The sequence below is a fragment of the Nesoenas mayeri genome (genome assembly GCF_963082525.1).
Source record: "Nesoenas mayeri genome assembly, chromosome: 1".
NCBI classification, from domain to species: Eukaryota; Metazoa; Chordata; class Aves; order Columbiformes; family Columbidae; genus Nesoenas; species Nesoenas mayeri.
The window spans coordinates 184,445,206-184,455,613 of record NC_137541.1 but is presented as its reverse complement, the minus strand read 5'-3'; positions in this window follow the sequence as shown (position 1 = coordinate 184,455,613).

Sequence of the window (10,408 nt, the reverse complement as noted above, 5' to 3'; positions counted from 1 at the left end):
ATATTTTGTCCTGCTCTAGTCATTTAGAGGGGAAAAAAAAAAAAGGCTTCTGAATATCAGTTTCACGGCGAATTTGTCTACCATCTGGCTCACATCCAAAAAGATATACACATATTGTCTGTCCACTGTTCTGTTCAGGTTTTTATCTAAAGAAGACTTCACTTCCCAAGAAGGCAACTGCTCCTTGAAACTGATGAAAAAAAGTGATTATCAGGCATACATGGCAAGGCAGATGGAAGCAACATCTAATATTCTTCCTATTAAGGTTCTCTTTACACCAATTAAAGGTCTGTCACATAATGTTTTAAGTCCAGAAACTTCAAATCACCCAAGTTGTTGTTTAAATGATTTCAAACAGCCTTTCCCTTCACTTATGGTACAGCTTGCCCTAAAAGCGCAGTTTTCTGCACACCCCACAATCTGCTCACAAGCCTTTTGGCCCCAGATCTGGAATGCTGATGCTCCCTGCAGAGCTCACACAGTAAAGTCGTGCTTTGGGTTTTTTATTGGGGTTAAGTAGTATATGAATTCCTTAGATAACAAAGCAGCAGAAAGCCAAGTGTCTTTCTACTGCCTCAAAACAAGAGTCATAGGAAACAACTAACTAGCTGTGCAAGATCTTCCCACTCTTGGCCACCACCAAGGCCCAGGTAGCTGAGCAGACAGGCAGAGCTTTGTTTCCATTTGGAAACACAGCAGCAGTATACATTCAAGTCTGCTGTTATCTTAACAATCCTGCAATAAATGTTCGGCCTTCCATGTTGGTCCAAAGGTTATCAACTTGTTTCTGAAACACAAATTCACTATAAATCTCCAAGAGAGCTGGGACGACTGAGGTGGCCCCTTCACAGGTGACAATGAGAGAGGGCTGGTCTCCGGAATGCCAAACAGCTAGTGAGGGGGATGAACTCCAACCTCACATTCCCTCCAAAGGGAAAAATGTTGATTTATGTGTGTCACTTCACACAGGTTATCTTGTTAAAAGGAGAAAGCCTATTGGAAATCCCAGGGATTTGAATCTCTGCTTGGATATCTCTCAGACTTAGAAATAAAAGCTTGTTTGTGGGATCATGAATAGACAAGTCACTAATATGAAGCTTATCCTGGATTTTGCTTTCGTTTTGTCTTCTCCTGCCTAGAGGATGGGCAAGTTTTCAAGAGCTCACTGCCCAGGTAGGGGTAAAGAAAAGGGGTATTCAAGTGCTAAGAGGAACTCAGAAGTCTGCATGTGGATTCACCTACTCACTTTGGTGCTTTGACAGGAGCTGGGCAGTTCTGAAAAACTGCAACTGATTGTGGGCTCTGAGCCCTTTAGAAAAATCTCGTCCTTAACACTGTGTAATTGCTGAACAGTTTATAATTACCCACAGGTTTAAATCATGAGTAACAGACAAAGACTAAGGATTTCCTTGGCTGCCAAACTTTGAAAGTTGCTGTATTTTTTTCCAATTACTTATTTACATCTAAACTGCAAGGTTCCGTTGTTTGTCTGTATGATTTATTAATGAGAACAAAAATCTCAAAAACAAATCAAAGCAAAAACCAAGAAGGTATAATATACACTTTCTAAAATCTAAAGCTATTGGTAAAGCACTCAAGGACTTTGCACCTTCGATATGGATGAGTCAATTCTCACATAGCACATTGGCAAAGAGTAGTTTCATACACTGAAACTGAGTCACACACTACAAAAATGAAAAACACCCTATGTTCTGTGTCCAGGAGTCCTTTGCATCCTGAATTGGACAGAGTAAATGAAGACAAGAGTCTGTCTGCAATTTTTACTCAAAAGAAACCAAGCTGAAGTTGAAATTGGCTCAGCAGATAGCAGCTAGTAGTAGGATAATGGGAATTACATCAGGTCATATTTAAACCATGTATTCTGTGATGAATTTATTCACAGCCAACAAAAACAAGAGTCTAACATTTTGTTCTCGTATAAGCTGTCTGCTCTAAGGGTGTCTAAAAATCCATCTGTTGAAGAAGCAAGGCACCACTGGACTTTGTTTTCCTTCCAGATCTGCATTCTTGCCTTAAAGCAATTATACTCATTGACACTTTATTAATTAGTTACTTAATTTGGGCATACTGGAAAAACAGAACACATTTGGTACCAAGTGTGCCCTTCCCATGTGGAAAATCGTTAAAACCTCAGAGACATTTCAGCTCTGATGGGAAGTGTCTTTCACTAAGTTGAATCAAACCATGCATATGAGAAAATGTTGACAGAATGTTGCTGAGTTGCAAATTATCTACAAAAGTGAAATTGTTCTGTGTTAACTGTGGTGTTGCTTGAAATAATATTTGCTGATGATTTATCTCCCAAAGTCACATAGGTAATGATCCTGTTTCCCTCATTTCTGCTGCTTCTTTGTACAATAAAATATGTTCCCTGAGAACTTATGTTGTCTTGGTTCCTGTATTTTCTTGTAATTATCTTGTTTTATGCCTCTGTTCATTGGTACACTTTAATTCTCATTAGTAACAATTAAAGTAACATTTAATTATGTGTTTTCTTGGTATCTAGTATAGACCACTCATATATGTAAAAGACGTATGCAGTGGATAGCACATACATTCAGATGTGTCCTGTTTGCTTTATTCAAATACAATAATTAAAATGGAGCACAACTGTGAAATGCAACTACGTGAAAATATTTTATAGTATTCCACCTTTGCTGTTATGCTGAGTTCTGGAGCTAAGTTGCTTCACTGGGAAGTAAAAGTTGGGCTTTATGTATCGTAGTGCTGTAAAATAAAGTGAAATATGAAAAATCCATGTGGCTTTTTCTCGTTTGTACATCCGCATCTCCAGTAAGGCTCAAGTAAGATAATTCATATGTTAAGGTAGAGATGAGGCACAGAATTATTATGATGATGAGCTTTTAATTGGGAATTCTTCATTTTGATGGGCACGCAGGAATTTATTTAGGTTGCCTGTCCAATCCTAGAATTGCAAGGCAGGAGTTAACCTGAGTAAATCTGCTCAGCATGGGCAGCTCTTCACCTGGAGCTTCCCCGACCCTTTTTGCACTAAGAGCTGTCGGAAAGCACCCAACAATCAAAGGAAAATAATACAAGAATCACATCAACCAATCTCTTACATTTAGACTGCTAAAGGCATGGAATATTTCCAGAACTGTGTCCAAATACCTAAGTACTTGCTGAACTTTTACTGAGTTCTTACTGGGGCAAATTCTGGTTGCACTAAAACGGAGTTTGTTCTGTGAGTTGCGCACATCACACGCACAGCTGCACATCCCACCTCTGCAGGGACGGGCTGTCAGCTCCTGAAGATGCAGCTCTATCTTCCCACACTTATATCTGCATTTTATTAATAATGCTGTGCTGTTGCCAACAAAATCAGTAACAGGCTGGAGTACAGCTTTGCTGGCCAGCCTGGTCTTCCTATGAAATTTGTGTTAAACCCTTTGCAGCTTCTGGAGGCAGGAAGAAAAATGATGGTCTCACAGCCCAGGCAGCTGAGTGCTGCTTTAAAGAACTGGATTTATCCCTGTTGCTGCGGCAGGTTTTCTGTGCAATGTCAAATTAACAAAACCAAACTTGTCACTCGAGTTCACTAATCATTTGTCCCTTTTTTTTCCTGTGTGCTCAACTTAGTAATCAGAGGTCTGAAATGATAAGCACTCACAAACGCAAATGAAGCCAGTGGAAACACACCTGAATGTATCTGTGCTACATAGTGCTGAGCATAGCAACGATAGGCTTCATCTCACATAAAAACTTTATCTACACCCTACCTATAGTCGGTGGAGGAAAAAGGACAGTTTCATGTCTGCCTCACTATGCATAATCCCTCGGCATGCATGAGGCACCCACAGACAGAAAGGGCAGTGCAGAATTTCAAGATGTGAAGCTCAGGTGGAGACAGCCCCACTGGTGGATCTCTCTCTGCTGGTGAGCTGAGCCCTTCCCTAGGAGGATAGAAGCTGACACGACAAATTCATCCTGATCTTAAATTCCTCGTGTGTCTGTTCCCTGTGTGTAGAATAGAGGCTATCACGAAGACTTCAGTTTCTCCCTTGTGAATATTAATAAGAAAAGCCAGGGAAAATAATGTCTTCAGACCAAAGGCTACAATACAGAAGACATGGTGTTGCACCTCAACTAATGAGGACTAAAACAATGGGCATGACAGCAGCTGCTCCTCAGTGCATCATCTGAACTGAAAAGGGTCAGCACAAACAGACGCCAGCGTTTCCTAATGGGAGTGATTGATTTTGCAAGAGCTGCAAAGACCTTTTAATCTGCTTTTAACACACTGTGACCTCAGAGTATTTGAGTCGGTCAGCTGAATATTTCTCTCTTTTCAGCAAGAAGACCTCTGCAGAGACTGTAGGATTTGATGGATGTAGGAGTTGTACCTTACTTCATAAGGAAGATTCAGTCTCTTTGCATTTGTACCAAATATCACCTATGTGAAACTGAAAATCCCCTTACTGAAGTTTGAAACTGAGCTGCTTTCATTGCCTTACCTCCATTCCTCCTCTGATTTACCCATCCAGAGGAAAATCAGCTCCAAGCTATGAGAAGGGGCATTTGCAGCCTACTCATATAGGAGGGACTATTATTCATGAAGGCCCAGAATTTAATCAATATGGCAACAGTTGTCTACCAGCTGTAATAGCTTATGCTAGCATGGAAAAAAATAGTCAGATTCCCAAGTGATTCAAGCTTTGAGAGTGGTTTACACTGAAGCTCCAGGGCCTCCACAGCTCTCAGATCTTTGCCAGTGCCTAATCAAGACCTTTATCTTAATCAACAAAGCCACTGATGGATTAAAACCAAAAAACATCTCCATGACACGCTGAGGCAAGTAGGATTTACTTGGGCATGCAACAATGCCAAAACTTTTCTGCCATAACCAGAAGCAGAAAGCAGTACATAAAAGCTCAGATTTAAAAAGAATAATAACATAGATATGAAAAATACTATTTTGGACACCCAAAAAGAGCAGCTCTTTAAGTTACCTTTCAGTGAGGGCTGGAGCTCCCCAGTCTGTGGGGAATAAGTCCCTCAAAGCAACATTTCCCTGCCACTATTGGAATACTACAAGGACAGTCAGAACAGAAGAAAAAGAGGAAAAGCTTACATTTTTCTAGTGCATCAAATGATCCATAAAATCAAAATGTAGTAAAAATACAATTGCTCCGGATTCCCCAACAGAGTTTGTGTATCAGAATCAAAGTAGGCCCTCATCTTGGCCTTTAGGAAGACACTGAAAATGATAGCCCTGGTATCTACTTGTGCTTCCAGGAGAACATCCAAAGGGTGTAGCTCCTTGGCTGCACCTTGGTGAAGCAGCCAGTACTTGACATCCCTCTGAGAACTGTCAGCTGCAACATTTGGCCCTGTGACTTTAATAATTGTATAAATTAGCAGGGTGTAATTGCGAATATGATCCAAGGACAGCCTGAAATGGATTCTTGCTGAGTCTGAAGCAGGGTTAGGATGACATGTTTCCCTGACTCCTGGAAACAAGGGGAAATTTTAACCATTAATTTCTATGGCCAGGTTGTCCTAATCCAAGATTTAATAATTTTCCTGCAGTTCTCTGAGATTTGAAACCTTTATGCAGAAAAACACATCAAACTCCATCTTTTGACTTCCCTCATAAGAATGGGTGTTCAGCCTCTAGCAGTCTCTTACAAAACCAGTCACTGCATAGGGAAGGTAAGATTAGGCCTTTAATGAGTACTTCATCCTAGGGATTGATTTTTGGTAATGGAATCTCTTTTGCTTATTTTTTATTTCCTTCCCTTTGTTATTTCTGTATTTTTATCCTTTTTTGTCCTGGCATGTTTTCCAGACCATGGATCCCATATTTAGTTTCCTGAACTTCTCCAATATTCGTTCTAGCCATCCTGGTTGCCTGCCATGAGTATCGGTTTCTTTCCTTCTAGTTTGGGAGGGGAGGGAGGAAAACTGTTTCCAGGCCAAGCAGCAGTGCCACTCTGGAGATCATTTGGCAGGTTGTGCAGCCTGAGAATGAATCACGGCTTGCAATGCTTAAATCTTCCTCTGTTTCTCACTGTCTCTCTTCTAGGGAGTGAAGAAGAGGTGGTGCCAGTGGCTGCTACGCTTAGGAACACACAAAGAAAAAGTAAACAGTTAAGATGAAAATTAACTTGATTGCTATTCAAAAGTCATGCGAATGCTATAGCATGCTTGTCAGTTATTAGAATTACTCATTTTTAGTAGGAATTAGTCATTTTTAGTAGATTTAAGTGAATCAAACCACCTAGCCTCTGTAGCAGCTGTAGCCTTCTTCCCACAAGATGCCTCCAATTCTCTCCTATACCCCTAACTGCCTAATAACGATTGCTTAAATTTTCTCTGTAGCCCATGCTTGCTCTAACTTGTTCGTTTGTCTGCAGCCACTGCTTGATAACTATCCCAAAGAAGGTGTCCCTTCTGAATCTGACTTAGTGACCCCTACTTTCAGCTTGAAATTGTACTTGTAAGCACATTAATTTTCTTTCAGATTGCACTCTCAGTCTTGCTGTAGACACTTACATGAGCACTCTAAGTACATGGAAACCATATGCAGTGCCTTAATGTTTCACCTGCCTTTGGTCCTTCCTGAAAACCCACTTTTCACTACTAAAGGTGGAATTTTAGTAACATAGTGATGCAATGTGCATGATTGTTGCTGCAGAGGCACCAGCAGAGCATGGACTTTAAGATCAAACACAGCAAATGGCTACAGCCAGCACGTCTGTGGTACCTTTGCTCAGACGGACTTCATACTTCCCAATGTAGACTCAGTCCTGCCCCCACTGATTCTCATAGGATGAGGATATAGTCTCAAAGGAAGTAAGTGTGTTTCATGTCTCATCTTTCAAGGGTCAGTGCTTAAACTCATGAACGTGTCTTCTTTGACATTATAATCTCTGGTTGTAAAATGGATTTAGTGGCTTAACATTAAAATTTCAGGCACAGTTAAGGAAGGGATTGCAAAAGAGCTAATAAGCAAAATAGTTTAACAAACTTTGGCAGAGTAGATTGAAAAGCTCAAGTGATCTCTTAGTGAAAATAGTTTAGCCCTGGCTTTGCCAGTCTTTCAATTAAAAACTCTCTTAACACTTTTTTTACTCTGTTTTTTAATTTGGACAGGTTTATTACTCCTGAAATTTAAGAGACTTATGAGCACAAGACAAAGCCAGTCAAATTTCAAATAATTGTTTTGCGGGCTTTGACACTCTACTGGTGCATCTCGGACCTGACATGTGATACCTTTGTTGTTCAACTCTTGGACCTCTGCTAAACAGTTATTGACAGTGGTGACAAATGGTATGGCTCTCTGTGGTGGACACAGATGCATTAAGAAGTATCAGAAGACCACCAAATTAATTTTGCTGGTGACCCCATGCACCACATACAAACTTTTGCCCCCTGAGGAGGTTGCATTCATGTCCCCACCTTCCCTTCCCCCTTGTTTATCCAAGGTTGTGTCCAGGATGTTTAACTGAAGCATATCTCAGGGCGTGGTCACACAATGCCCTGCAGGAGGTTCAGGCGTTCCTGCACTGGCTCCTCAGCAAGGGACCCTTCTTCTGATGGTGTTAAAATGTTGGCAGCAAAAGTGTCCCTAACACCTCTGTCAGCAAATCCCTTCTCTCTCCGAAAATACAAGATCATAGGAGAAGAAGTAGACAAGAGGCCTGATCTAGGCTTGGAAGAACATCCCCTCAAATGGCTCTCTATAGAAACATCTGTGCTTGCTGAGAAAAGGGGAGTAAGCATGGAGCAATTCTGGCTAACTAGGCCAAAAAAAGTAAAAACGACTGAGGCCTCTGTGCTTGCTAAAAACAGCAACTCCTCCACCTTTTGAAAGCAGAGTCAGCACTCCCTCCTACACTGGCTCAACTCCCTTGACCCAGCTGTGCTTCCAGCCCAGTACCTGGAGACATCAAGCTATTTCAAAGAAAGCTGCACAACATTCTTATTTTATCTCTCACTACTCTATATTTTTGTTAAATGTAATCACCAGATCCATTGCACAGAAATTTTAAATCATTCGTTGCTGTCTGTGCAGTGGATATATGGCCACAATGTCTCCTCATTGCTCTCCTCTGCAGTGACTGCTGGAAAGGTCATGCTTATCATTTCTCACCATTGTAGCACACAATGGGACTGCATTAAAGGAAACCACAATAAAAGGGATAATCCTCTCCTACCAAACCCACTTCAAAGGGACTAGGCTCTTCACATATAGCCAAGACTACTTAGGTACATAACGAATGCCAGCATATGACCTCCAGCAACAGCTACAGCAGACTAATGAAAACAAATCTGAACCCTTGGAGGAGATTGAAAACTTTAAATAATTAAACTTCTGAAAGTAAAATAAAATCTAATTTTCAAACAGAGAGATATTGCAGGTCAAACACCGTCGACAAGAAGATTTTTGACCTGGACAAACAGAGGTGAGAAACAGATGTGCACCTGCTCTATTAAGCAAGACACTAGGTGCACTGCTGCATCTGGCATTCGCTTCTTGGTTCAGAGCAGTGGAAGATCATTTCGTTCTTGTAAACATACACTGTCACAATGTGTTCACCTTAATAGCCATTTTTAGGATTACAAGTGAGAGCACTAACTGATTCGGGTTGATTCACTCACTGGCAACATGATGCCAACTGTTGATACAAGGTGACAAGTCACATACTTAGTACCAGCAAGAGAAATCAACGGTACCAGGTGGGTATGCAGCTCACGCGTGTTTTCTCCTGGGTGATGCCTCTCCCTCTACTAAATTCTGTCTCTATTAACAAAATAAAATGAAATGAGAGGAAAAAAATAGTAAGGAAAAGAATGGTAAGGAAATAGTAAGGAAAACAAAACATGACAGCATTACAGGAGCTAAGCCCAGGGCACTGCAGCACAGGATGGGGTGCTGCTTGAGACACCACAAGAAGTCATGTAAAGGGGGGAAGCAGAGAAAACCTCACAGGAGAAATGTGTCAGTGAGGCTCTGAGACTGGATTCCAGGGTGCTAGGATGCAGAGAGGGTAACGTAAGATCAACCCGGTGCTGACACAGGGAAGGTGGGAGTTATGTCATTTTCAGAGCATTGATGTGTTGGGGGAGTGAGATGCGTTGGAAAATAAGGGCAGTGACAAATGTTTTCTGAAGCGAGCTGATGTAATTATATCGATGGACTCATTTTGGGTCATCCTAGAAAAAACAGAAGCTACAATGGCAAGGTTTAAGGGAGAAAGCTGCAGGGGTCGAGTCCATAACCACGCTGAAGCTTTAGAGAAAGCGAAAACATTTTTCTCTAACATATTCTCCTTTCATTAACTTACACAAATAGAGGCTACACAGGGGGGCTGGATGTAGGATCAGCCCAGCAACCCAAGGGGTTGCCAGTTCCTCTCCAGAAAATATATCAATAAATTTGCTAGGTGGGCAACTGTGGCAGTTGGTTGCCAATTAGCAAATAACAAATGTATGTATGTATGTATAACAACAATTTTCCAAAATAGAAATTCTGCTGAACTGGAGGGCCACAGGAGGTTAACTAACACAATCTGTTAAAACTCATTTTGTGTGTCCAAATGTGAAGCCTCTTGAAAGGCCTGGCTTTCAAAATGGCTGAAATTTTCGTTTTATTCAAAAAGTGCATCATGATGGGCTCTCAGGTAAGTATTTAAAATATTAATCTGCCCCATTAGAAAATCTTTTGTCTATATTTCAACACCAGAAAGAGATAACTCACTCCTGCTATCTCCCTACAGTAAACCATTCTTTATTCCTTTTTAAGGTTGTTGTTTTGTGGGGTTTTTTTCTTAATGCTATGGAGTTTGAAGGTAGACATGAAGCAGTCTCCTCTGAAATAGCCTGCTGTCTGCCATGTGTATCAGTATTCATGAACAAGGAAAGCAAAGTGCATCATCCTGTATCTACACCATATCCTGCCTCTCCAGGCAAAAGAAAAAAGTCTGACTGGTGTATCTCTACAGCCACGGATGACAGATACCATGGCCACCCCATCCACTCATGAGAACCCATTGAAGCCCTGGGGAAGTGGTGAGTCCATAAATCATCTTGGCCTTTTTCGACAGAGATATTGAAAGATGAGGAGTTTTGGAGAAGAAGAAGATCCAGGGAAGAGTGAAAGATAGGATAATTGTTTGGAAAAAAAAAACCCAAAGATTGAGAGAAAAATGCATATTTTACTGTTTAACTATTTAATGGGTGCGTATGTGGGCACACGTGCCTTTATGCTCTCCCGGAAAGATGGGGAACTGCTGTTCTCTTTCCCACTTTTCAGTCCCATCTTTCTCGAGGTCTCTTCAGTCCCTGTTGGGAGGACCAGCCTCCTCCACTGGCACCAGTGCGCAGCAGTGCTGGGAGCCCTCAGAGCCACAGCAGGCACGTG